General features: G+C 48.5%; 1 protein-coding gene across 1 annotated transcript in view; it reads right to left on the bottom strand.

The window, feature by feature from the left end:
- PTAFR (platelet activating factor receptor) overlaps positions 1 to 17,325 on the bottom strand; it is a 32,649-nt gene extending 15,324 nt beyond the window's left edge. Inside the window, exon 1 of the mRNA XM_033227530.1 lies at positions 16,713 to 17,325. The gene's annotated coding sequence lies outside the window, so the exon portion shown is untranslated. The remainder of the gene's footprint in view (positions 1 to 16,712) is intronic.
- Between the last annotated feature and the right edge of the window lie 5,724 nt (positions 17,326 to 23,049).

Raw genomic sequence — 23,049 nt, 5'->3', positions numbered from 1 at the left:
GGTGACATATAAACAAAACTGGAGACAGCTTTACCATGAAGTCAATGAAGCTTAAGCTTTAAGGCCCTCTCCTAGGCCCTGTATCTAATTGTATATTAGTAATTTGATATCTCCAAAGGGGGGCCCTTCTAATTGTATAAGCTTTAGTAACCTATAAAATCTGTGTCTCCCTGGCTGAACTCTAAAAAAGAAAAAAGGAACAAGTAAGGAGAAGATCTGTATTATTCCGGCCAGAGAGTATCATGTGCAAAGGGCCTGTAATGGAAATAATTTCATCATGTTCTGAAGTAGGAACAAGAAACTGAAAGGTTAGTGTGGCCCTAGGGGAGTGAGAAATGGGAAGAGTGGGATGTGATCAGAGGACACCAGGCTCCAGATCGCTCCTGAGCCACGGTAAGGAGTTAGCATTTTATTCTATGAGCCTTGGAGAGCTGCTTCAGTGTCGTTAAGCAGGCAAGTAACATGATCAGACGCGCTCTAGCTGTCAGGTAGAGAATAGATGGTAGGGAGCAAGTGTGGAAACAGCAAGAGCATTTTGGAGGTCAGAGATGGTGGTGGCATGGACCAGAAAGTGGCATTTCCAATTCCTCTCCCTGTCCCCTGTACTCAGGGAGCTTGGCTGGGGCAAAAGCTTGGTAAACATTTGTCAGGTGAACAAACACCCAGCAACCAACAGGATTGCCTGCTTCCCAGACAGAGCAGCTGCCACACAAGGCAGAGTGAGTCCTCTACAAACTTAGGACTCAAACTGTGGTCCTTGGACCAGCAGCATTGGCATCATCTGCAAGCTTGTTAGAAATGAAGAATCTTGGGCCCCTTCCCAGATCTCCTGTATCAGAATCTGTATGTTAGCCGGGTGTCGTGGCTCATGCCTGTCATCCCAGCAGTTTGGGAGGCTGAGGCAGTCGGATCACTTGAGGTCAGGAGTTTGAGACCAGCCTGGCCAACACCATGAAACCCCCTCTCCACTAAAAATACAAAAATTAGCCAGGCATGGTGGTGGGCGTCTGTAATCCCAGCTGCTCTGGAGGCTGAAGCAGGAGAATAATTGCTTGAACCCAGGAGACAGAGGTTGCAGTGAGCCAAGATCACACCACTGCACTCCAGCCTGGGTGACAGAGTGAGACTTTGTCTCCAAAAAAAAAAAAAAAAAGACTCTGTATATTAATAAGATTCCCAGGTGATTCATGCATGCACTGAAATCTCAGACATGTTTTACCCCAACAACCGCCAGCCACACACTTGCCTGGGCTAACATCTTCCATGGCTCCCCTGACCCAGCATCAAGTCCAAGCTCCTTTCTCATCTCATTTTCCACCATTCCCTGCTACTCATTTTCTACTCTTGCTGCACTGAATTTCTCGCCGCTTCCCTAAAAACTCCATTTTTCTCAAATCTCTTTGCCTTTCCACATGCCGCGGCTCACTTTTGCCTGTTGCTTTACCTAGAAAAAACTTACTCACCTTTAAGACCTAATCTAAAAGAGTGCTTCCTCTGGGATGCCTTCCCCGATTGCCACAGGCAAAATGAGTTGCCTTCTTCTCTGGGTCCCCATGCACTGGGTGCATTCCTCAGTCTAGCACCTGACACAATATGTTTTAGGTGTTAATTTCTGTGGCTGTTTCCTTGTCAGACTGGGCACTTCTTGAGGGCAGGGACTAAATCTTTTTCATCTCTTTAGTCCCAGTGTCGGGCACCAAGGAATCAATCCATGAGTGACCATTCCCTGATGATGGCTCCGAAATCCCTGGCACAAAGGAAATGTGCACGGTCTCCCCAGGGGAGCTATACTGGGGTAGAGTGGGTTAGGGAGAACAAGGTCTCTGGAGTCAGAAAGGTCTATAGGTTCATACCTGGCTTACCATTTATTTGCTGTATGACCTGCGGCAAGTGACCTCACCTCTCTAAGCTTCAATGTCTTCATTTGCAAAATCTTACAACCCTAACAATGGTTTCAAAGATAAGTATGCAAAATAGCTGGAACAGGACCTGAGCCACAAATGACCAAGCCTCCCTCTCCCCACTGGCCCAGCTGCTTGGAGCCAGGGGAGGGGACTGTGGGCCACGACTGACCTAGGGGCTTTGACCTACACACTGACTTTCCTGCCAGCTCCAGATAGAGCCTCCAGCTAACGCCAACAAAGCTTTCAACAGCTCAGGAAGAGGATGAACATTTGGAAAGAAAAAAAGAAAGAGGCTCAGAGCACTCAGTTTAACACATGGGCATAGTTCCCTGATGGATCAAGGCTGGGCAGCTGGCCCAGGGACGGCCCTCAGCTGGGGGTGGGGTAGAGAGGCCATAAATATTCATGAAGACAGAAGAATTCTGCTGTCTGTATCTCCCACCCTTTTCCCTGCGCAGCATTCGGCCCCCATCCCTACTGGAAACATTCTCAGTCCCTAGGGAACTTGGAGAAGGGGTTCTCATCCATAGCTGGACAGCCAGAGAGGAGGGACCATCAGGAGATGGACAGAAGGAGTTATGTGCTGGTTGATTCCCCAGGCCAGATTGTGGGTTAGGAAGTTGGGTTCACCAGTCATGCTAGCCCCTAACATTTGTGAGGCCAGTTGAGGTCAAAAGTACAAAATTCTAAATATTTATAAGCTATAAATAAGATACATCCAAGTTCATCCATAGCTCCTGCACCAGCAGTTCCTTGCAGCCTGGCAGGCCTGAGGGTGCATTCACCAACAGGGCAAGGACTAGAAGTGGCCAAGGCGGGGGAACACCACATTCCAAGTGGGTACACTGTCTTGAATCCAAGTACTCCTTGCTCTATGGGGAGCATGAGGCTGGAGCCCCCCTAATTTCAAGGCACTGGGCACATTTACTGGTGTACAGTACATCTTGCCTATGATCATATTTCCTCCTCAGATCATCTTCTTGAGGCTGGTTTTACAAGATACCCAATTTTCCAGGGGTAAAAAGTGAGACTAGAGAAGAAAACAGATTTGTCCACAGTCACACAGCGGGGAAGTGGCAGACTTGGGATTCTGAACTCCAAGGTCCATCGTGACTCTCCTAGAACAAGCTGTGGCCCCTGCTGGAAGTGAACTGTTCCTCAGCCAACCTGTCCACTCACAGGCCTGTCCTACAACCTGAGAATGGGAGCTCCGGATGCTGTGAGGTCCCAGGAAGAGATGCCTTTGACCTGAGTCCCAGCTTTTACCTTTGCTCCTCAAAGCTGGGAAAAGAATGGGACAAAGGGATGGCATGACCTGCTCTGTATCCATCTGAGTCCCACCTGGTAGGGCGAGAGCTGGGTCAGATCCTGGTTCAACCACTAAACTCATCCTGTGACTCTGACTCTCTGTTTCCTCATTTGTAAAATGAAGATTTTTATATGGGACTAAGAGAAAAGGATATTAAGGAAACAATCTCATTGACAATAGTATTCAAAAAAAATAAAATACTTAGAAATAAACTTAACCAGCTGAGCACAATGGCTCATGCCTATAATCCCAGCACCCTGGGAGGCCAAGGCGGGCAGATCACTTGAGCTCAGGAGTTTGAGACCAACCTGGCCAACATGGTGAAACCCCATCTCTACTAAAAATACAAAAATCAGCTGGCCATGGTGGCGTGTGCCTGTAGTCCCAGGTACTCAGAAGGCTGAGCCAGGAGAATCACTTGAACCGGGAGGCAGTGAGTAAGCCAAGATCATGCCACTGCACTCCAGCCTGGGCGATACAGCAAGACTCTGTCTCAAAAAAAAAAAAAAAGAAATAAACTTAACCAAGGAGGCAAAAGACTTGTACATTGAAAACTACAAAACATTGCTGAAGGTTGGGCATGGTGGCTCACGCCTGTAATCCCAGCACTTTGGGAGGCCGAGATGGGCAGATCACGAGATCAGGAGATTGAGACCATCCTGGCTAACATGGTGAAACCCTGTCTCTACTAAAAATACAAAAAAATTAGCCAGGCATGGTGGCAGGCGCCTGTAGTCCCAACTACTCGGGAGGCTGAGGCAGGAGAATGGCATGAACCTGGGAGGCGGAGCTTGCAGTGAGCCGACATCACGCCACTGTACTCCAGCCTGGGCGACAGAGCGAGACTCCATCTCAAAAAAAAAATTGTTGAAAGAAATTGAAGATGACACAAATAAGTGGAAAGACATACCAAGTTCATGGATCAGAAGACTTAATATTATTAAAATGTCCATACCACCCAATGTGATCTACAGATTCAATGCCATTCTATCAAAATCCCAATGTAATTTTTACAGAAATTTTTTTTAAATTGTAAAATTCATATGAAACCTCAAAGGACACCAAGTAGTCCCAACAATCTTGAGAAAGAAGAACAAAACTGAAAGACAACTCCTGATTTCAAAACATATTACAAAGCTACAGTAATCAAAACGGTTTGGACTGGCATAAAGACAGACACATAGATCAATGGGACAGAATAGAGAGACCCAAAATAAACCCTCACATAGTCAAATAATCTTTGACAAGAGGACCACGACTACACAATGGGGAAAGGATAGTCCCTTCAACTAAAGGTGCTGGGAAAGATGGATATCCACATGCAGAAGAATGAAGATGGGCTCTTATGTTACACCATGTATTGTACAAAAATTAACTCAAAATGGATTAAAGACCTAAACATAAGACCTGAAACTATAAAATTCCTCAAAGACAACACAGGATAAAAGCTACACAGCTGTGCTCAGTGGCTTACACCTGTAATCCCAGCACTTTGGGAGGCTAAGGTGGGCAGATCACCTGAAGTCAGGAATTCAAGACCAGCCTGACCAACATGGTGAAATCCCGTCTCTACAAAAATACCAAAATTAGCCAGGCATGATGGCAGGTGCCTGTAATCCCAGCTACTCAGGAGGCTGAGGCATGAGAATCACTTGAACCCGGGAGGCAGAGCAGAGGTTGCAGTGAGCCCAAGCTCGTGCCATTGCACTCCAGCCTGGGAAACAGAGTAAGATTCCATCTTAAAAAAAAAAAAGCTTCACAACAGGCCAGGTACAGTGGTTCATGCCTGTAACCCCAGAACTTTGGGAGGCCTAGGTAGGAGGATTGCTTGAAGCCAGGAGTTCGGGACCAGCCTGGGCAACATAGCAAGATGTTGTTTCTACACAAAATTTAAAAAATTAGCTGAGCATGATAACATGCACCTGTAGTCCCAGCTACTCAGAGGCTGAGGCGGGAGGATACCTCGAGCCCAGGAGCTCAAGGCTGAAGTGAGCTATGATTGTGCCATTGTACTCCAACCTAGGCAACAGAGGAAGACCCTGTCTCTAAAAAAACAAACAAACAAAAATCATTAATTAATTATTTAAATTAAAAACAATAAAAAGCCTCATAACATTGGAATGGGTCATAATTTCTTGGCTATGACACCAAAAGCACAGGCAACGAAAGCAGAAATAAACGAATTTTTGGCAAACTTTAAATAATCTCCATGAAGCAAAGGAAAACAATCAGCAGAGTGGAAAGGCAACTTGTGGATGGGAGAAAAGGCAAACTTTGGGATGGAACCAGATATCAGATAAGGAGTTAATAAGCAGAACTCCTACAACTCAATAACAACAACAACAACAAAATTCAGTTTAAAAATGGGCAAAGAACTTGAATAGACATTTCTCCAAAGAAGATACACCAGTGACCACAAACACGTGAAAAGGTGGTTCAATATCACTGATCATCAGAGAAATGCAAATTGAAATCATAATGCAATATCACTTCATACCCACTGGGAGGGCCATTGTCAATAAAACAGAAATGTGTGAGCAAGGATGTGAGAAATGGGAACCTTTGCACAGTGTTGATGGGATTCTAAAATGGTGCAGCCACTATGGAAAAGAATATAGAACCTCCTAAAAAAACTAAAATTAGAATGGTTATATGACCCAGCAATTCCACTCTGGGTACACTATATATTCAAAAGAACTGAAAACAGGAATTTTTTTTTTTTTTTTTTGAGATGGAGCCTCACTCTGTCGCCCAGGCTGGAGTGCAGTGGCACGATCTTGGTTCACTGCAACCTCTGCCTCCCAGGTTCAAGTGGTTCTCAGCTTCCCTAGTAGCTGGGACTACGGACACCCGCCACCTTGCCTGGTTAATTTTTGTATGTTTAGTAGAGATGAGGTTTGGCCATGTTTGCCAGGCTGGTCTCTAACTCCTGACCTGAAGTGATCCTCCTGCCTTGGCCTCCCAAAGTGCTAGGATTACAGGCGTGAACCACCGCGCCAGCTGAAAACAGGATCTTGAAAAGACATTTGCACATTCATATTCATAGCAACATTATTCACAATCGTCAAGTGTGGAAATACCTAACATGTCCATGGACAGATGAATGGATAAGCAAAATGTGGTATATACATACGATGGAATATTATTCAGCCTTACAAAGGAAGAAAATTCTGACACATGTTACAACATGGATGAATCTTGAAGACATTTCTGCTAAGTGAAATAAGCCAGCCACAAGAAGACAAATACTATATGATTCCACTTATATGAGACATTTAAAGTAATCAAACGCATAGAACCAAAAGCAGAAGGGTAGTTACCACTGGGGCTGGGGGAGGGGGAAATAGAGAGATGTTCAACAGATGTAGAGTTTCAGTCATGTAAAATGAAAACTTTTTTTTTTTTTTTTTTGAGATGAAGTCTCACTCTGTCACCCAGGCTGGAGTGCTATGGCATGATATTGGCTCACCGCAACCTCCGCCTCCCGGGTTCAAGCGATTTTCCTGCCTCAGGCTCCTGAGTAACTGGGATTACAGGTATGCACCACCACGCCCAGCTAATTTTTGTATTTTTAGTAGAGGCAGAGTTTCACCATGTTGGCCAGGCTAGTCTCGAACTCCTGATCTCAAGTGATCCACCTGCCTTGACCTCCCAAAGTGCTGGGATTACCAGCGTGAGCCACTGCACCCAGCCAAGATGAAAACATTCTATTGGCACTTACAGGATTTAAAAGGAAAATAAAATGTTCTAGAGATCTGTTATACAACAATGTGAACATAGTTCGCATGACTGAACTATACACTTTAAAAATGTTAAGAGGGACCAGGCACGTGGCTCATACCTGTAATTCCAGCACTTTGGGAGGCCAGAATGAGTGGATCACTTGAGCCCAGGAGTTTGAGACCAGCCTGGACAACATAGCAACACCCCAATCTCTATAAAATACATTTTTAAATTTTTTAAAATGCATGCTAAGAGAGTAAATTTATGTTATGGTTTTCACCACCGTAAAAATAATAATAATAATAATAATAATGGGCCTAAGAGATGGCAAATTTGAAAGTACATTGTGTATTTTTAAGTTAAAGTCATATGACTCAGTTTATGACTTAAAAGCTGTGCAACCTTTGGTAAAACTGCTTGCCTCCTTTGGGCCTCATTTGTAAAATACAAATAGTAACACATCTCTTTCATAGGGCTTTTGTAAGCATCAAGCAAAATAAAGGATGTATAGTATTTAGAGAACAGTGGTTAAGAGTACAGACTCTAGGCCGGGCGCGGTGGCTCAAGCCTGTAATCCCAGCACTTTGGGAGGCCGAGACGGGCGGATCACGAGGTCAGGAGATCGAGACCATCCTGGCTAACACGGTGAAACCCCGTCTCTACTAAAAAAATACAAAAAATTAGCCGGGCGAGATGGCGGGCGCCTGTAGTCCCAGCTACTCGGGAGGCTGAGGCGAGAGAATGGCGTAAACCCGGGAGGCGGAGCTTGCAGTGAGCTGAGATCCGGCCACTGCACTCAGCCTGGCGACAGAGCGAGACTCCGTCTCAAAAAAAAAAAAAAAAAAAAAAAAAAAAAAAAAAAAAAAAAAAAAAAAAAAAGAGTACAGACTCTGGAGTCAGACAAACCTGGGCTCATATCCTGCCTCTCTTACTTCCTACCACAGGACCACAGCCAAGCCTGTTCTCCCTCTGAGTCTCAGGTCCCTCCCTGAAAATGGAGCTGATAAAATCCAGGCACATACCTCTCCAGAGTGGTGTGAAGAGTCAATGAAATAATGTGTATGGCCGGGCACGGTGGCTCACGCCTGTAATCCCAGCACTTTGGGAGGCCGAGGCGGGCGGATCACGAGGTCAGGAGATCAAGACCATCCTGGCTAACATGGTGAAACCCCGTCTCTACTAAAAATACAAAAAATTAGCCAGGCATGGTGGCGGGCGCCTGTAGCCCCAGCTACTCGGGAGGCTGAGGCAGGAGAATGGCATGAACCCGGGAGACGGAGCTTGCAGTGAGCCGAGGTTGCACCACTGCACTCCAGCCTGGGCGACAGAGCGAGACTCTGTCTCAAAAGAAAAAAAAAAGAAAGAATGTATATAAAGTCCTTATCAGGGCCGGGCGCAGTGGCTCACGCCTGTAATCCCAGCACTTTGGGAGGCCAAGGCGGGCAGATCACTTGAGGTCAGGAGTTCGAGACCAACCTAGCCAACATGGTGAAACCCTATCTCTACTAAAAATACAAAAATTAGCCAGGCATGGTGGCGCATGCCTGTAATCCCAGCTACTCGGGAGGCCGAGGCAGGGGAATCGCTTGAACCCAGGAGGCAGAGATTGCAGTGAGCCAAGATGATGCCATTGCACTCCAGCTGGATGACAGAGCCAGACTCCATCTCAGAAAAAAAAAAGAAGATGCCTGGTCTGGTCTATAGTGAGAGCTCATTGAATGTTGGCTATTGTTCCTCTTACTTCCCTACCCTAGACAGAGTTGGAAGTTCCACCTCAAGTTCCCTTAACAATATATCACATTGCATTATCATAGCTGTTGATTTCTCTCTCCTTTTGGACTGTGAACTCCCCAGGGCCAAGTCTGCTGACATATCAGCAATACCCATCACAGAGCCTCCTACATAGCAAACACATGAGAAATATTGACTAAATAGACAGGTGAGCCTCCGCACACACACAGTCACAGTGTCCCTCACTCTGTTTCCAAACCCTCATGCCCCAGCTCTAGCCACTCCCAGCTCTTAGATTCCCTGGGACCAGTCCCGGTTTCCTCATCTATAAAACAGGAATAACATCAACATTGAGGCTGGAAAGGTGGCTCACACCTATAATGCCAGCACTTTGAGAGGCTGAGGTAAGAGGATTGCTTGAGGCCAGGAGTTTAAGACCAGTCTGAGCAACATAACCAAATTTTGTCTCTACAAAATTAAAAATAAAAAAAAAAAAAATTAGCCAGGCATGGTGGCACATGCCTGCAGTCCTAGCTACTATGGAGGCTGAGGCTGTAGGATCACTTGGGTCCATTACAGTGAGCTATGATCATACCACTGCACTCCAGCCTGGGCAACACAGCAAGACCCTATCTCTTTTTTTTTTTTTTTTTTTGAGACGGCGTCTAGCTCTGTCTCTCAGGCCGGACTGCAGTGGCCGGATCTCAGCTCACTGCAAGCTCCGCCTCCCGGGTTTCCGCCATTCTCCTGCCTCAGCCTCCGAGTAGCTGGGACTACAGGCTCCCACCACCTCGCCCGGCTAGTTTTTTTGTATTTTTTAGTAGAGACAGGGTTTCACCGTGTTAGCCAGGATGGTCTCCATCTCCTGACCTCGTGATCCGCCCGTCTCGGCCTCCGAAAGTGCTGGGATTACAGGCTTGAGCCACCGTGCCCAGCCTGACCCTATCTCTTAAAAATAAAAATTAGGCTGGATGGGGTGGCTCACACCTGTAATCCCAGCACTCTGGGAGGCCAAGGCAGGCAGATCACCTGAGGTCAGGAGTTCGAGACCAGCCTGGCCAACATGATGAAATCCCATATCTACTAAAAATACAAAAATTAGCCAGGCATGGTGGCGCATGCCTGTAATCCCAGCTACTCGGGAGGCCGAGGCAGGGGAATCGCTTGAACCCAGGAGGCAGAGATTGCAGTGAGCCAAGATGATGCCATTGCACTCCAGCTGGATGACAGAGCCAGACTCCATCTCAGAAAAAAAAAAGAAGATGCCTGGTCTGGTCTATAGTGAGAGCTCATTGAATGTTGGCTATTGTTCCTCTTACTTCCCTACCCTAGACAGAGTTGGAAGTTCCACCTCAAGTTCCCTTAACAATATATCACATTGCATTATCATAGCTGTTGATTTCTCTCTCCTTTTGGACTGTGAACTCCCCAGGCCAAGTCTGCTGACATATCAGCAATACCCATCACAGAGCCTCCTACATAGCAAACACATGAGAAATATTGACTAAATAGACAGGTGAGCCTCCGCACACACACAGTCACAGTGTCCCTCACTCTGTTTCCAAACCCTCATGCCCCAGCTCTAGCCACTCCCAGCTCTTAGATTCCCTGGGACCAGTCCCGGTTTCCTCATCTATAAAACAGGAATAACATCAACATTGAGGCTGGAAAGGTGGCTCACACCTATAATGCCAGCACTTTGAGAGGCTGAGGTAAGAGGATTGCTTGAGGCCAGGAGTTTAAGACCAGTCTGAGCAACATAACCAAATTTTGTCTCTACAAAATTAAAAATAAAAAAAAAAAAAATTAGCCAGGCATGGTGGCACATGCCTGCAGTCCTAGCTACTATGGAGGCTGAGGCTGTAGGATCACTTGGGTCCATTACAGTGAGCTATGATCATACCACTGCACTCCAGCCTGGGCAACACAGCAAGACCCTATCTCTTTTTTTTTTTTTTTTTTTTTTTTGAGACGGCGTCTAGCTCTGTCTCTCAGGCCGGACTGCAGTGGCCGGATCTCAGCTCACTGCAAGCTCCGCCTCCCGGGTTTCCGCCATTCTCCTGCCTCAGCCTCCCGAGTAGCTGGGACTACAGGCTCCCACCACCTCGCCCGGCTAGTTTTTTTGTATTTTTTAGTAGAGACAGGGTTTCACCGTGTTAGCCAGGATGGTCTCCATCTCCTGACCTCGTGATCCGCCCGTCTCGGCCTCCGAAAGTGCTGGGATTACAGGCTTGAGCCACCGTGCCCAGCCTGACCCTATCTCTTAAAAATAAAAATTAGGCTGGATGGGGTGGCTCACACCTGTAATCCCAGCACTCTGGGAGGCCAAGGCAGGCAGATCACCTGAGGTCAGGAGTTCGAGACCAGCCTGGCCAACATGATGAAATCCCATATCTACTAAAAATACAAAAATTGGCTGAGCGTGATGGCACACATCTGTAATCCCAGTTATGTGGGAGGCTGAGGCAGGAGAACCACTTGAACCCGGGAGGGGGAAGTTTCAGTGAGCTGAGATTGTGCCACTGCACTCTAGCCTGGGTGACAGACCGAGACTCCATCTCAAAAAAAAAAAAAAAAAAAAAAATGACCTCACAGCATAGTCCTGATGTTGAAGACAGACAACCTCTACAGTGCTAGGCATATAGAAGGTGCTCAATACATGAGTTACTTCCTGTTCTGACATGCTCTGTTGCTTGACATTTGTGCCCCGGCTTGGCCGTGCCGGCCACACCCTCTAATGAGACCTCTCACAGAGTGGTTTCAATACCATTTCTCCAAGATGCAGAAGGATTTGAGGGATGAATTAAGGGAGCAGAAATCCTGACCTCTGGGGAATTCTGTGCCAGGCTCCCACAATTCCCAGTGCAAGGGACCATGCACATTTATTGACTGATGAATGGAGCACCATGTCCGGGAGAGGTTAAGGACAGGGTCTAGGGCACCCGGGATGATGATTATCTGGGTGCCAGTCAGAGTTACCCAGTGTTCCTTCTCACTGGTGACCTCACCCTGGCCCCAGATATGTATATAACATTGATGAGATTCAGCCTCTGCTCAGCCGGCCTAGGAAACCCCAAGTCTGGCCTGGGTCTCTCCTCCTGGCTCCCAGATAACCAGGTAGTATCTGTCTGAGTTACCCTACCCAATTTTGCTTCCAGGACAGGGCCAGGAAGAGGGAGGGAGGAACCACCTCCTCTGGGCTGCCCCAGCACTGGGCACATCATGCCTCTGTTATGCCTCTGGTTTTTGTTTGTGTGTGGGTGGGTTTTTTTTGAGACAGAGTCTCACTCTATCACCCAGGTTGGAGTGCAATGACGCAATCTCAGCTTACTGCAACCTCCACCTCCCAGATTCAAGCGATCCTCGTATCTCAGCCTTCCAAGTAGCTGGGATTACAAGCGCATGCCACCATGCCTGGCTAATTTTTATATTTTTAGTAGAGATAGGGTTTCACCATGTTGGCCAAGCTGGTCTCGAACTTCTGACCTCAGGTGATCCGCCCACCTCGACATCCCAAAGTGCTGGATTACAGGCATGAGCCACCGCACCTGGCCATGCCTCTGTTATACCAGGAATCACGCTGACTTCTTCCCAGCCTGGGAGTTCCTGAGTCCTGCTGGTGTCTTTGTGGCCAGTCCAGGACCCCGTCTAGGGAAAAAAGCAGGGCTGGGCACAGGCCCTGGAGTCACACAGACCTGAGTCTGCACCTGGGTCTGCTTTTCCTTGCTATGTGATCCTTGGCTCTCCCAGCCTCCCTTTATTCATCTGCAAAATGATAGTAATAAAACCTTCCTCACAGGGTATTGTGAGAGCCGAGTGAAGCAATTTACTCAGGAACTGTGAACTCCCTTCCCTGCTGTCCTCAGAAAATGTTTGTTGAATAAGTGAATAAAGCAGCAACCGAATTGGCCATGCACCAAGCCAGCTACACATTGTCTCCTAGAAGCAATCGAGGTTAGCCAGAGAGAAAGCATAGGAACCGAAACCAGGGGATGTGGGCTCTGGCCTCAGCTGTGCCACTCACCCACATAACTTGAGTGAGCCTCATTCCAGCTCTGAGCCTTGGGTTTTTATCTGCAAAATGCGGTGTCTGTGCCTTGCTTATCTCAAAGCATTGTTGTAAAAAAAAAAGGAAGTGAGATTATTGGTGGTGACAGTTTTTGGTAAACAGTAAAGCACTTGATACATTGAAATGGATTTTATGAACTGTAAAAGGTATTGCAGGCTGGGTGCAGTGGCTCATGCCTGTAATCCCAGCACTTTGGGAAGCCAAGGTGGGAGATGGCTTGAGGCCAGAAGTTCAAGACCAGCCTGCGAAACATAGCAAGATCCCGTTTCCACAAAAAAAAAAAAAAAATTGTTTTTTAAATTAGCCAGGCATGGTGGCATGTGCCTGGCTACTTGGGCAGCTAAAGCAGGAGGATGGCTTGAGACCAGGAGTTCAAGGCTGCAGTGAGTCGTGATCATGCCACTGTTCTTCAGCCTGGGTGACAGAGCAAGACTGTGTCTCTTAAAAAACAAAAGGAGGGGGTGGGGAGGGCATGGGCCAGGCATAGTGGCTCACACCTATAGTCCCAGCACTTTGGGAGGCCGAGGCAGACAGATTGCTTGAAAACAGGAGTTCCCGAGCAGCCTGGGCATCATGTCAAACCCTACCTCTACAAAAACACACACACACACACACACACAACTTAGCCAGGCAAGATGGTGCGCACCTATGGTACCAGCTACTTGAGAGACTGAGGTGGGAGGATTGCTTGAGCCCAGGAGATCGAGGCTGCAGTGAGCTGTGATCATGCTACTGCACTCCAGCCTTCATGACAGAGCAAGATCTTGTCTCAAAAGAAAAAAAAAGTGGGGTGGAGTGGGCGGCGCAGGGTATGCACAAATTTGATTTTGACATGCTTCTCCCATTAGCCAGTTGGGCTCAACGCCAAACCCAGGCCCTGATGATCCCCCTTCTGCAGAACCAAGGGAGTGGGGAGGGGCGGCTGAGTGGTGATCCTCCCCCTGCATATTCTGTCTCTCTGTCTCACACACAAACACACAAACAAATACACACACAGAATCTGGCTGTGATTCCCCTCGGCTGAAGACACACAGAGGCATATCAGCCTCTCAGCTGGCTTTGCGGGCCATCTGCTCCTGGGAGGGGAGCTGTCTGGCTGGAGCAGGCCACATGCAGCCTGGCTATGCTCCTGGCCCATCATTCCAGATACACGCAGACATAGCCAGACACCCCACATAACCACAGACACACATGCACACACAAAGACACACCAGAGGCTTCTCCCCGCTCTCATCATGCTGTCAAGGAACCCAAGAGGGGCTGGTCAGAGAGGGGGCTACAGCAGGGTCCCAGCATTTGCCCTTTGGGAACTGGCTCCACTCCTGACCCAGACCACACCTCTAGGCCCATCAAGGGGTGCTGCCAGGCTCCTGCTCCACTGTTGCCCTCAGAGGCCCAAGCCTCTACCCACCTAAGGGATCAGAACAGGAAAGTGGGGGATGCCACCAAGAAAGAGAAGGCCGTCCTCTTCAACAAGGCCGTCCCCTTCACAGGCCTAGGGTGGGAAGGGGCTCCCTGTAAAAGGACAACAAGATCCCAGCCTCTCCTCATACCCGCTTCCCACTACCAATCAGAGAAAACTCAGTCCTGTAGGCGCATTTTGTCACTGATAACATAAACTGTGAATTCCTTACTCCTTCAATGACCAGATGGGGAAACGGAGGCCCAAAGATGAGAAGGGATTTTCCCAAGGTGAACACAGTGTCGGGGACAGAGCTGGGACCAGATACTGGACCTCTGGTTCACCGTCCATTCCCTTCCAACTGCAAAAACCGCTTCGTCATTCATCTGTCCTGTGCATATTCTAAGCATATGCTATGTTGCAAACCCTGTGCTAAGGATAAAGGATACAACAGTGAACAAAACAGGTTCCTCATCCGTAAGGCGTTTACAGCAGGCATCACAGAGTCAGCATTAGAGGGAATGCATCAGTCCCCTTTGTGCAGCATTTTCCAATTGACAAAGCACTGCCCCACCCCACCTCTTACTTCATCCTACCCTCAAACTCACAGGTCAGTATTTTGTTTTGTTTTGTTTTTTGAGATGGAGTCTCACTCTGTCACCCAGGCTGGAGTGCAGTGGTGCCATCTCAGCTCACTGCAACCTCCGCCTCCCAGGTGCAAGCAATTCTCCTGCCTCAGCCTCCCGAGTAGCTGGGATTACAGTCACCTGCTACCACGTCCAGCTAATTTTTGTATTTTTAGTAGAGATAGGGTTTCACCATGTTAGCCAGGATGGTCTCCATCTCTTGACCTCGTGATCTACCCGCCTCGGCCTCCTACAGTCCTGGGATTACAGGCGTGAGCCACCGCGCCTGGCCCACAGAGGTCAGTATTTTTTTTTTTTTTTTTTTTTTGAGACGGAGTCTCGCTCTATTGCCCAGACTGGAGTGCAGTGGCCGGATCTCAGCTCACTGCAAGCTCCGCCTCCCGGGTTTGCGCCATTCTCCTGCCTCAGCCTCCCGAGTAGCTGGGACTACAGGCGCCCACCACCTCGCCCGGCTAGTTTTTTGTATTTTTTAGTAGAGACGGGGTTTCACGGTGTTAGCCAGGATGGTCTCGATCTCCTGACCTCGTGATCCACCCGTCTCGGCCTCTCAAAGTGCTGGGATTACAGGCGTGAGCCACCACGCCCGGCCCACAGAGGTCAGTATTTTAACCTGCAATCTGCAAAGGAGGAAAGTGGAACTTCTGAACGACTCAAGGCCCCAGCTTGTCAGCAGGAGCTGAGATCGAAACCCCAGATGCCCACTTCAGGCCCAGGACCCAGTCATCTAAGGGGCTGACCTCTTTCTCTGGCTGGTTTGTCAGGACCTAAAGATAGTGGTGTCTCTTTTGCTTCCCTAGCATCCCCCAACACACAACACACCTCCCACCCCTACTGCCTCCCCCAACACACACACACATCACGCCAAACACCTCGAACACAGCTGGGTATTCAGTCAGAGCTAAAGGAGAGCAGCCAGAGATGTGGGGAGAGAGCCTGCCGGTTCTGTCATACTTCACAAGTAAGCGAGTACACAGCCCCACGTCTGGACCTCCTGCCAGCGGAGGATGGCAGGTGCCAGCCTGGGCCCTGTCCCCAGCACCTGGGACCTGATAGGGGCCATTGGTTGTGGGCTTGGCCGTGTGTATAAGAACCTGGTTATTTTCAGCACCCCCTTCCCCACCCCACAAACCTAGCATTTAGTGAGTTTCTAAGTACCCCGCCCTGTACCAAATCCTTTATATGTCCCGACAATTCTGTGGGGGAGATGGCATTATCCTTATTTGACAATTTAGAAAACTGCACAGAGATGGAGCGTAACTTGGCCAAGACCACACAGCTAGTCAAGTAGATGTCATTTGGCTCCCTGAGATCCAAGCTGCCCCCATCACCACCATCGCCACCTCCCAGTGGGGTCTCTGGGTCAGCACTGTCCCAGCCTCGGAAAAGCCAAACTTGGGTGCTGGGTTCTCCAGGAATGTTTGGACACTAGAAGTTATTTCTAAACATGAGACTCTGGGCCTGAGAAAGGTGCCAGAACAATCCCTTAAAAACAGAAGCAGCCGAGCACAGTGACTCACGCCTGCAATCCCAGCACTTTGGGAAGCCGAGGCAGGCTGATTGCTTGAGCCCAGGAGTTGGAGACCAGTCTGGACAACAAGGTAAGACCTTGTCTCCACAAAAAATACAAAAATTAGCCAGGCGTGGTACAGTACGCCTGTAGTCCCAGATACTTGGGAGGCTGAAGTGGGAGGATCGCCTAAGCCTGGCAGGTCCAGGCCGCAGCGAGCGTGACCACGTGCAATTCTGCCTGGGCAACAGAGTGAGAGACCCTGTCTGAAAAGAAAAAAGAAAAGAAAAGAAAAGAGAAAAGAAAAATAGAAGCGCCCATCTGCTTAGGTGCAGCCTGGGGGCATGACCTTGGTTTGCCTCCTGAGGACATTTTTCTATGCCTCCCCCTTGCCCAGCAGGGGCCAGGAGTCCTCCTTACCTGTAGCAGGGGCAGCGGCTTCAGCTGCAGGAACTGTGTGTCTCTGTCTGGGTCCTGGCCCCAGCCTCAGCCTCTGTGCTGTCTGGCAATTGCAGAAGTGAGGAAACAGCGTATCACTACCAAGTCACCCCTGGGAGGAAATGCTATGGCCCTAGGGCCTCTCAAGGGGTGCTACAGGAACTTCCAAGCTGGGCCGCCAGGACCTGGGCACTGCCCGGAGACTTCTCATAAAGAGCGAGGGACGCGGACTGTAAGCAGCACCCAAGGCCAGGGAGCTGAGGTGAGAAAGAGGAAAAGCAAGACAGAGAAAGCAAGTGCATGCACTCAAGAGAGCGAGAAAGGGAGCATGAGAGTGAGGAAGAGGAGGGAGGAGAGATGAGGGACCAGGAAAATCAAAGGAGAGAGGGAGGAGGCGGGAGGGAGTCAGGGAAAAAAAATGAGAGGGCGGAGGAATGGATGGAGGGAGCGAGGCTCAGGGAAAAAGACAGATGTAAGCGCCGGGAGAGATGAGAGGAACAAGGAGACTCAGCGACAAAGACAAGGGAAGATCCAAGACAAAAGACGAGATGAGGAGACACAGGCAGAGAGCATGTGCCAGTGTGCATTTGGGTCTGTGTGTCTCTGGATGGGGGTGAGAGAGAAAATAAAAGAAAGGGAGTGGAGGAAAGAGAATGCCCGCTGGGATATGAAGTGGAGGGAGAAGAGAGGAGCTCAGAAGAGTCACTGTGGTCAGCGGCATGACTGGGCAGGGCATCCCTGGAGACCAAGAAGCATTGAGCCCAGAAACCCCATGGGAACAGAGCTGTGGGGGTGGAGGTGGAAGCTCCCTGAGACCTTGAGCCTGGGTTGGGCAGCGTGTGAGTTCGTGGGAGCGTGTGGGTGAAGAGGGGTGGGCAATCGAGGGTGAACACACATGAATGTGTGAGTGTGGGTGTGGGGGTATGTGTGAAAGTGAGCCGGTGGGGGCATCCCGTGTGCATAAGTGAGAGGTGAGCCAGAGTCTCTGCCTCAGTTTCCAGTCCATTTACCCACTCATTCCTTCAACCAACCAACAAGCACCATCTGAGCACCCCCAGACAGCAGGCACTGGGATGGACCCTGTCTAAGGAAGCAAGTCCCTCAAATACATCAGCCGACCCAACAACCTCCTACACAGAGAGGGAAACTGAGGCCTGACAGGACCAGGGTCCCACAGCAAGGCAGGTGTAAGCAGAGTCGGGGGCCTGCATCGGCATCCAGCTTCAGCTCCACTCTGGGTATCTGGGCCAGGCTCCTCCTCCTAATGTCCCTTATCAAAGCCAAAAATGGCTCTCAAAGGATAAAATACTTTTTTTTTTTTCTGAGACAGAGTCTCACTGTGTCCCCCAAACTGGAGTGCAGTGACTCAATCTCAGCTCACTGAAACCTCTGACTCCCAGTTTCAAGTGATTCTTCTGCCTCAGCCTCTGGAGTAGCTGGGACTACAGGCATGCACTGCCATGCCCGGCTAATTTTTGTCTTTTTAGTAGAGACGGGGTTTCACCATGTTAGCCATGCTGGTTTTGAACTCCTAACTTCAAGTGATCCACCCGCCTCGGCCTCCCAAGGTGCTGGGATTACAGGCATGAGCCACCGCGCCTGGCCAGGACAAACCACTTTTAACATTTGCCTCAGTCATGTAGAACTAGAGCCAAGCATCTGCCCCCTCCTCCATCTCCAGCACCATATCACACACAGGCAGACACACTCAGACCACATAACACTTGCACACTCATATACACTCAGTGCCTACTCTCATGCAGAGATGCCCACTCTCACTGTGTTCCTCCAGATACCTGCACACTCACGCCCAGTCTCCCCTCACTCACACCTTGCCAGGCTCACCTCCTTCCTCAAGTTCATGCGTCCATACTGCTCCATGCTCCCCCACCACACGCACTCTCCCGATCCCCAAAATGCAGCCCAGGCCACCTGCCAGGCGCATGGAAACAGGCTCAGGCCAAGCACTTTGGGAGACCAAGGCAGGAGGATTGCTTGAGCCCAGGAGTTCGAGACCAGCCTGGGCAATATAGTGAGACCCCATCTTTATATTAAAAAAAAAAAAAAAGAAAGAAAGAAAAGAAACAGGCTCAGTTTGATCATTTCTTCTTGTCTCCCTTAGAGGCCTTTTGAGCCTCGAGTGCCCTGAAATATGAGGACATGGTCTGTACATGAACTTAGCCTTCATGCAAACTGCTCACCTGAAAGGCAAGGCCTCAACTCTGCTCCCCAGCCCAGATCCTTGGTTCCAAAACAGTTTCACCTCAGCCCTCCTCTAGCCACCACCCTCTAGGAGGGACAGCAAGCCTGGGAGGGACCTCCGGGATCAACCAGCCTCCATTGCCCAGAGTCTCCAGGACACCTGGCTCAAGGTCCGGGACTGTTGGCTCAGCCTGCCTTCCAGTACAGTCCCTTCCACGCACACACGTGGCAGCTGCAGATCAGCACCTCTTTTGAGATTATCAATAAGCAGGGTAGGTAGGCAGGTATTACTATTAATATTTTACAAATGAGGAAACTGAGTCCGAAGCTTTCTCTCACACCCCACATCCATTCTGTCAGCAAACTCTGTCGGCTCCACTTGAAAATATGTCCAAATTTGGCCGGGCACAGTGATTCATGCCTGTAATTCCCGCACTTTGGGAGGCCGAGGCGGACGGATCAGTTGAGGTCAGGAATTCGAGACCAGCCTGGCCAACATGGTGAAACCCCGTCTCTACTTAAAAAAAAAAAAGAAAAAAGAAAAAAACACCAACCGCCAGGCATGGTGGCACACACCTGCTGATTACTGCTGGTAATCCCAGCAACTTGGGAGGTTGCGGCATGAGAATTGCTTGAACCCAGGAGGCGGAGGTTGCAGTGAGCTGAGATAGTGCCACTGTACTCCAGTCTGGGTGGAAAAAAAAAACAAACAAACAAGCAAATATGTCCAAATTTGAATCTAATCAAGCCTTTAGGTCTAACCTCAGTTTTCAGAAAATACAGGGGACAGAGGAATAAATTAAAGGACCTCACAAGGAAGAAATCAGCCAGTTCCAGAATATAGAACATTCTACCGGACAGCGAAGCCAGTTCTCTCCAGAAATCAACCGTATGAACACAGAAACTAACACAGGGCCAGGCTCAGTGGCTCATGCCTGTAATCCCAACACTTTGGGAAGCTGAGGCGGACGGATCCCTTGAGCCTAGGAGTTTGAGACCAACCTGGGCAAAACAGGGAGACCCTGTCTGTATAACACAAAACAAAACAAAAAAGGTTAAAAAGAAAATGAAATAAAAGCACACAAGAAACAGGGAGGAGATTCTTCCAGATTAAAGGAGATTTCAGAGGCCGAACATGGTGGCTCATACCTGTAATCCCAGCACTTTGGGAGGCAGAGGCGGGCAGATCCCTTGAGGTCAGGAGTTTGAGACCAGCCTGGCCAAATGGTGAAACCCTGTCTCTACTAAAAACACAAAAATCAGCCGGGCCTGGTGGCACACACCTGTAATCCCAGCTTCCTGGGAGGCTGAGGCAGGAGAATTGCTTGAACCCAGGAGGCAGAGGTTGCAGTGAGCTGAGATCAAGCCACTGCTCTCCAGCCTGGGTGACAGAGAGAGATTCTGTCTCAAAAAAAAAAAAAGTTGCAGCTGATCCTGCAACTGGCAGGGAGGGAACCAGGAAATAAATACTCAAACCTTTCTCTTCTCTCATCCTCTGACGTCTTATCTTCTTATCGGCACCACCAGTTGGCTGAGCCCAACCAGAAACAAAGGAACCATTAATGTGGTCCATAAGGGCAGCCTCCGGGGCACAGAGGTGGGTGAAGAAGGGTGGAGTGTGCTCTGGTCATGCACCACCATTCCCAGAGTGGGTCTGGAGGAGAAAACAGAAAATATCCAGGACAGACATGTCTGAGAAAATCACAGAAACTGGTATATGGACAGGATTTTAGATAATTCTAAGGAATTCTTGATAATAGTATTAGGAGGTAATGGTGTTACAGTTATATAACAAAATGTCCATATATGTGGAATTTGCTTTAAAATAATACAGCAAAATAAGAAGAAAGGAAGGAGAAAGAGAGAGAGTAAGAAAAACAAAGAGGGCCGGGCGCGGTGGCTCAAGCCTGTAATCCCAGCACTTTGGGAGGCCGAGACGGGCGGATCACGAGGTCAGGAGATCGAGACCATCCTGGCTAACACGGTGAAATCCCGTCTCTACTAAAAATACAAAAACTAGCCGGGCGAGGTGGCGGGCGCCTGTAGTCCCAGCTACTTGGGAGGCTGAGGCAGGAGAATGGCGGGAACCCGGGAGGCGGAGCTTGCAGTGAGCTGAGATCCGGCCACTGCACTCCAGCCTGGGCAACAGAGCGAGACTCCACCTCAAAAAAAAAAAAAGAAAAACAAAGAGAAGAAATAAAGAAGGATGGATACAGAGTATGAAGAAAAAAGAAAGGAAGAGGAATGAAGGGAGAGAGGGGAGAAATAGAGAATGTGGCAAATTATTTATTTTATTGATTGATTGATTTTTATTTATTTATTTATTTTGAGAGGGAGTCTCACTCTGTCTCCCAGGTTGGAGTGCAGTGGCGCGATCTCAGTCTCACTATGTTGTCCAGGCTGATCTCAAACTCCTGACCTCAAGCAATCCGCCCGCCTCAGCCTTCCAAAGTGCTGGGATTACAGGCATGAGCCACCGCGCCCAGTCATGTGTTATTTTAAACCTCTAAGTTTGTGGTAACTTCTTATAGCAGCCATAGGAAACTACCACAAGGATTTCTTGTACTCTTCCTTCTCTTTTTGTGTATGTTTGAAAACTTTTCTAATGAAGTTGTGTTTGAGCGGGCACAATTCACACCACCACCTATAAAACAGTCTTGCCAAGGAAACCAAAACAGAATCAGCAAGTTTAACCACTGTTTGACTCCTGTTACAGAAGAAAACAAATCACAGGGATGCACTCAACTAACGCACATGATAAGAAACATACAGAACACATGACCTGCTTTCTTCAATAAATAAATTCTAAACAAGAAAAAAAAGAATATAGGGAGAAACTATTGATTAAGAGAGAATTAAGAGGTCGAGCGTAGGAGCTCACGCCTGTAATCCCAGCACCTTGAGAGGCCGAGGTGAGTGGATCACTTGACACGGGAGTTTGAGACCAGCCTGGGCAACACAGCGAGAACTCACCTCAAAGTAAATTAACTACTTAAATAAAGAGAAGTAAGAGACATAGCAACCAATTGCTACGTGAATCTTCTTGGATCCTGATTCAAACAAGAGGGGAAAAAAAGAAAGAAATTGATCCAGGCATGGTGGCTCATGCCTGTAATCCCAGCACTTTGGGAGGCCGAGGCAGGCAGATCACTGGAGGTCAGGAGTTTGAGACCAGTCTGGCCAACATGGTGAAACCCCGTCTCTACTAAACATACTAAAATTAGCTTGGTGTAGTGGCACATGCCTGTAATTCCAGCTACTCAGGCGGGTGAGGCAGGGGAATCGCTTGAACCCAGGAGGCAGAGATTTCAGTGAGCCAAGATTGCACCACTGCACTCAGTCTGGGTGACAGAGTGAGACCCAGTCAAAAAAATAAAGAAAGAGAGAGAGAAGGACGGAAGGAAGGAAGAAAGGAAGGAAGGAAGGGAAATTGAGGATTGCCAGGCATGGTGGCTTATACCTATAATCCCAGCGCTTTGGGAGGTCCAGGTGGTCCTCACTGGAGGATAGGAGTTTGAGACCAGCCTGGACAACATAGCCAGACTCCATCTCTACAAAAACTTTTAAAATTTCGCTGCAGTGAGCCATGATCATGCCACTGCACTCCAGCCTACGTGGCAGAGTGAGATCCTGTCTCTTAAAAAAAAAAAAAAGTGGGCTGGTAATTGTTGAAGCTTGCTAAAGGTACATGAGGATCCATTATATCTTTAAACGTAATGTTGCACTTGTTTTCTTTTCTTTTCTTTTCTTTTTTTTTTTTTTTTTGAGACGGGGTCTCGCTTTTGTCACCCAGGCTGGAGTGCAATGGCACGATATCGGCTCCCTGCAACCTCCATCTTCTGCATTCAAGTGAGTCTCCTGCCTCAACCTCCTGAGTAGTTGGGATTACAGGCACCTGCCACCATGCCTGGCTAACTTTTGTATTTTTAGTAGAGATGGGGTTTCACCATGTTGGCCAGGCTAGTCTCGATCTCCTGACCTCAAGTGATCCACCCACTTCAGCCTCCCAAAGTGCTGAGATTACAGGCGTGAGCCACCAGGCCCAGCGGTTTTCAATTTTTTGTAAATAAGAAAGGTTTTTTTGTTGTTTGTTTTTAAAAGAAATTCAATTTTGTGT

Source organism: Trachypithecus francoisi, unplaced genomic scaffold, assembly GCF_009764315.1.
Source record: "Trachypithecus francoisi isolate TF-2019V2 unplaced genomic scaffold, Tfra_2.0 Lachesis_group12, whole genome shotgun sequence".
NCBI lineage: Eukaryota > Metazoa > Chordata > Mammalia > Primates > Cercopithecidae > Trachypithecus > Trachypithecus francoisi.
The sequence above is the reverse complement of the archived record's forward strand: the minus strand, read 5'-3'. Positions and strand labels throughout refer to the sequence as shown.